This window comes from Grampus griseus (assembly GCF_964374135.1).
Source record: "Grampus griseus genome assembly, chromosome: 16".
Lineage (NCBI taxonomy): Eukaryota > Metazoa > Chordata > Mammalia > Artiodactyla > Delphinidae > Grampus > Grampus griseus.
The window spans coordinates 56,182,950-56,188,949 of NC_139010.1; positions in this window are offsets into that span (position 1 = coordinate 56,182,950).

The window sequence follows — 6,000 nt, forward strand, 5'->3', positions numbered from 1 at the left end:
AGCACACTGACAGCACAGAGAAGATCCTACAAGCTTCCAGAAAGAGTAGACATAATGTTACCTACAAAGAGCTGGAAATTTGAATGGCCTTGATCCTGTCAATGGCAACACTGACGCACAGAAGGCAGTGAAAAATACCTTCAAAATTCTCAATGAAAATGATCCTCAACTTAGAATTCTAGACACAGCCAAACTATCAATCAAATGTGAGGGTAAAATAAAGACATTTTCAGATATTAAAGTCTCAAAATATTGACTTTTCCTGTACCTGTTCCCAAGAAGCTTGTAGAGAATACCCAATCCCTTACAACTCACCTTGCATTTTACTGTTAGTCCTTTTCTGTTTTCCCTACTCTTATAGGTCTTAACACCTTTAAAAAATCCTTTTTCTGTCAGTTTAATAGGATTTTAAGAGAGAAAAATCAGGCGGACTCAATCAATTACCATTACCCAGAAGTTCTCTGCTCTTATTCATTTTCATAAGCAACAAACACTTTTTCAAACAAAATCTTATGCAAAAGACAAATATCTAAGACACATGAAAGCCATACATATTGCACTGGTTATAGCATTGTTTCTCTCCATTGGCTAACTGTTAAGAAAGTTGCTGCAGCTAATTAATGGAAAAGGAATGATCGAATTAGAACAACACTATTTTGTACCCATAAATTAATTAATGGATCTAGGCTAGGCATTGTGTATCAGCTGCTGTTAACATCACCCCTACAGCACACACACAAAATGATAATGCGACATTGTGTGTCTTTTGATGAAAGAACATGCCACCACCTGGAGTTGCCAAAAAATCAAAACCTGAATTCATCAAGCCTCTGGATCCAGCTATCAATATACTAGAAACACAGAGGACAGAAGGACACACTGAACTGCATCATCAGTGTGCAGTCCGCAAAATCCAGACTGGGCAACATCGACTGTTCGAATGCCCTGCGTTCCTCAACATATAAATTAAAAGAGGGAAAAAAGGGATGGAGGAAGAATCTTTGGATTAAAAGAGATTTAAAAGATATATCAAATAAGAAAGCGGGTAAGTGCACACCCATGTTCATAGCAGCACTATTCACAATAGCCAAGAGGTGGCAACCACTCAAATGTCCATCGACGGACGAATGAATAAACAAAATGCTGCACAGACGTATAATGGAATGTCATTCAGCCTTAAAAAGGAAAGAAATTTTGACACACACTACAACATGGATGAACCTTGAGGACATTATACTAAACGAAATAAGCCAGTCACAAAAGGACAAACACTATGATTCCTCTTGTATGAGGTACCCAGAGCAGTCAAATTCAGAGAAAGAAGGTAGAATGGAAGTTACCGGTGGGGGGGGGGGGGGAGCGGGGGAGAAACTTGTTGTTAAGCGGGTGCAGGGTTTCAGTTTTGCAAGATAAAAAATTCTAGAGATTTGTTGCACAACAATGTGAATATACTTAACACTGGTGAACTGTATACCTAAAGATGGTTAAGATGGTGAATTTTATGTTGTTTTTTACTACAATTAAATTTTTTAATTTAGTTTCCAAAAATTTTGAAATTTTTTGGGCTTCCCTGGTGGCGCAGTGGTTAAGAATCTGCCTGCCAATGCAGGGGACATGGGTTCAAGCCCTGGTCTGGGAAGATCCCACATGCCGCAGAGCAACTAAGCCCCTGTGCCACAACTACTGAGCCTGCGCTCTAGAGCCTGTGAGCCACAACTACTGAAGCCTGCGTGCCTAGAGCCCGTGCTCTGCAACAAGAGAAGTCACCACAATGAGAAGCCAGTGCACCGCAATGATGAGTAGCTCCCGCTCGCCACAACTAGAGAAAGCCCAGGCGCAGCAGCAAAGACCCAATGCAGCCAAAAATAAATTTTTTAAAAAAGAATTTTTTTTAATTTTTTACTACAATTAAATTTTTAAACTTAATTTTCTTTAATCTGCCATTTAACTTTAATGGCAGATTAAAGAAGGTGCCTATGGTTGATTACATTATATAGAAATGCAAGGAAGTAATTACCATAAAAGTTGGGATGAGAGCTATTGAGGGGAGAGGAAAGGAGTTGCATACTGGGACAGGACATGAAGAGGCTTCTGGAGCCCTTGACCTAGGTGCTAATTGACCAGAGTGGTCACCTGATAATAATTCATTATGCTATATATACATTTGTCTCCTGCAGCTTTCTGTATCTGTTTTGAATACAATTAAAAAGCAAGACAAAAACACTGAAACGAAAGAAAGCTGCTGCCGTCCTGACTGTCAGCATATTCTGGTCAAGCAACCCTTTCATCTGAATTAACAGAGGAGAGTTCGGAAGTGAGGTGGCCGGAAGCTGGGCCTGTCTCACCTCTCCCTCTTGGAGTCCTTTTGCAAAGCCCCGTGCTGCCACGTGTCTCCTCCCTGCCTTTGAAGCCCAGGTTCTGCACACAGCCCACCCACAGGGACATGCTCACAGAGCTACAACAGCTGAGCTCTGCCTGGGGTCACAGAGGGAAACAGGACTGGGCAACATGACAGCCAGGTTCCCACTCACATGAGTGCAGAAAATAAGCCTTCGTTGTCAGCTGTCAAATTTCATCTTCTGGTTCCCAAATTCTCTAATGTGAATTCTGCTAAAATCCTTGTGCCACCGTAATGTGCCATCACAGGGTCAGGATGGCAACAGCTTTCTGTCAGTCTACGCAATGGGTGTCCCAGCGCAGAGTCCCTGCCAAGCAACAGTGTGCCCGGGAGGCTGCTTGGGGGTTGTGGTTAAGAGTACAGCTCTGGTTCAGGCTGCCTGGCTTCAAATCTGGGCTCTGCCCCCTGACCTGGGGTAACAGCTGATGGTCTCGGGGTCTCTGTCTCCCCACATGTAAAGAGAGGCTTGTAAGTATTTATTTCCTAGGGTTATTATGGGGCCTCAAGCTGAAATTTGTCAAGTTTTCAAAAAGAAAGCCTGCCTCAGGGTAAGGAATCGGTACTTATTATTATTATTGTTATTATTCCATTTAAAGGATGCAGCCCCAGGCTCACAATACCAGAGAGGGAAAACAGAGAGGAGAGAAAGTTCTCCCCCAAACTTTCCTTACGTCCTGGGGGTGGGAGAGCTTGTGAAGTTTTGCTGCCTCCATACCTGTCCATCTGACTGCTTGCTTGACACCCCAAACTCAAGAGGACTAAACCCCAATTCACGCGCTTCCCCTCCCCCTCCCTCCAACCCTGATGCTCTTCTGGTGCTTTCTCTCTCTCTGGGATTTCCCTGGCGGTCCAGTTGTTAGGACTCGGTGCTTTCACTGGCAGCATGGCAAAAAAAAAAAGGAAGGAAGGGAGGGAGGGAGGAAGGAAGGGAAGAAAAAAAAGGAAAAAGAAGGAAAAGAAAAGAAAAGGGAGATTGTTTCCCCCATTTATATGCTGTGGCCCAAGGGAGCCTTCTGAAGCACTTGGGGTCCTCCATACAGGAGCCGCACGGCTCTCCCCACCTGCTCCCCTCCCTTCACCCTCCCTGCCTGCTCCTCAGGCCAGCGGGGGTGGACCTGGACCAGGACTGTTCCCTTGAACTGAGGCAGCCATGGAAACCTGGCCCTCTGGCCCCACTGAGCCAAAACCTCCGCTGCAGGTCTCCACGCCCATTCCTAAGGAGCCTCCGAGTCTTCCCCCGCGGCTGGAACAGTTCTTAAAGACATGTAGCCCGTCATCTGAGGCATCTCCTCCACTCACCGGACTCCAAGGCTAGCACAGAGGGTCACTGCACAGTCGCTTATCCAGTGAGTGCTTATTGAGACCCGCTCTGGACCTGCCACTGAGCAAGACGGTTGGGCCACCTCAGTGAACAAACACAGTAGACACAGCCCAACAGCCATTCTCCCCGTCCTCCTTGCTAACAAAACCAGTTTTGTTCAAACCCCCTTGGAGTATTCCTAATCACTCAAAACCCATGGTACTTTACTCCCCTTGTCAATGCTTGATTTAACAATGGGCATTTCTAGCCAATGGAACTTAAGGGGACAGCTACTGGGGAGCTGCTGGAAAGGTTTTCCTCACTCTCCTCAAAGGAAGATAAGGAAGAAATACCTATGTTGGCTGATGCCTGGATCTGGGGTAGCCATCCTACGGCCTGGAGGGAAATAGGTGACACTCTGAGAAGGGCAGAGCTGAAAGATAGAAAGAACCTAAAGAACCTAGGTCCTTGATGACACTGTTGGGCTTCTGAATTCACCACCCTGGATCTGCCCTGCCCCTGGTTTTCTTGTGGATTGCAGTAATAAAGGCCCTCATTGTTATGATTTGTTTTTTGAGGTATAATTAGCATATAGCATTATATTAGTTTCAGGAGAACAACGTAATGATTCAGTATTTGTATACACTGTGAAATGATCATAATAAGTCTAGTCAACATCTGTCACCTATACAGTTACAAAATTTTTTTCTTCTGATAAGAACTTTTTATTTTTAATTTATTTATTTTTGGCTGTGTTGGGTCTTCGTTTCTGTGCGAGGGCCTTCACCAGTTGTGGTGAGCGGGGGCCACTCTTCATCGTGGTGCGCGGGCCTCTCACTATCGCGGCCTCTCTTGTTGCAGAGCACAGGCTCCAGACGCACAGGCTCAGTAGTTGTGGCTCACGGGCCCAGGTGCTCCGCGGCATGTGGGATCTTCCCAGACCAGGGCTCGAACCCGTGTCCCCTGCATTGGCAGGCAGATTCTCAACCACTGCGCCACCAGGGGAGCCCTGATGAGAACTTTTAAGATTTACTTTCTTGGGCTTCCCTGGTGGCGCAGTGGTTGAGAGTCCGCCTGCCGATGCAGGGGACCCGGGTTCGTGCCCCGATCTGGGAAGATCCCACATGCCGCAGAGCGGCTGGGCCCGTGAGCCATGGCCGCTGAGCCTGCGCGTCCGGAGCCTTTGTACCCTTTGACCTCCTTCACCATTTCACCCTACCCCTACCAGTCCCCCTTCTCCATCTCTGGCAACCACCAATCTGTTCTCTGTATCTATGAGATTGAGGTCTTGGGGTTTTTTTAGATTCCACATATAAGAGATCATACGGTATTTGTATTTCTCTGTCTTATTTCACTTAGCATAATGCCCTCAAAGTCCATGCATGTGGTCACAAATGGCAAGTTTTCATTCTATTTTATAGCTGAATAATATTCCATTGTATATACATACCACATCTTCTTTGTCCATTCATCCTTTGATGGACACAGGTTGTTTCCATATCTTGGTTATTTTAAATAATGCTGCAAGGAACATGGGGGTGCATTTATCTTTTCGAGTTAGTGTTTTCGTTTTCTTCAGATAAATATCCAAATATGGAATTGCAGAATCATGCAGTAGTTCTATTTTATTTTTTTTTGAGGAAACTCCATACTGTTTTCCATAGTGGGCGTACTATAAGCCCTCACTGTTTAAGCTGATCCTGGATGAGTTTTCTGTTACATGTAGCCAAAAGCCACCTACAAGGGTGAGGCAGGCAGTTAACACTTCCAAGCAATTGCCGGATACCAGGCACCAAATCCCAAACCTTAAGTCTTTCTCAGGACCCCCACTTCCATCCTACGAGTTGGAAATGATTATGCCTATTTTACAGCTGAGGAAGCTGAGACCTAGAGATGGTGAGGAAATTCTCTGTCATACACTGAGTGACTGGTAGAGTTGGAACCAAAACCCAAGTAGTCTTCAGCTCTCTTTCCACTACACCGACAGTGGGGATGGGTCTGAGAATCACGTTCATAAGAGCTCTCCATCACAAGGACAAGGGATGTGAGCCAGGCCAGCCTAAGCTTCAGAGCACATGTACTGGTTTTCATCTCTCTCTATCTCATCTTTGCTTCTCTCTGACACCATGCCCTCAGACCAGCTGCATCACTAGGCTACAATCACAGCCATCAGCAGTCTTAGTCTCATATCCCAACAGTCAAGGGCCAAAAAGGACAAGGGTCACATTTTCCCCAGCCTGAGTTTTATTGGCCAAACTTGGGCCACATGCCCCCGCTTGGGTTACTCACTGTGTAAGTCTGA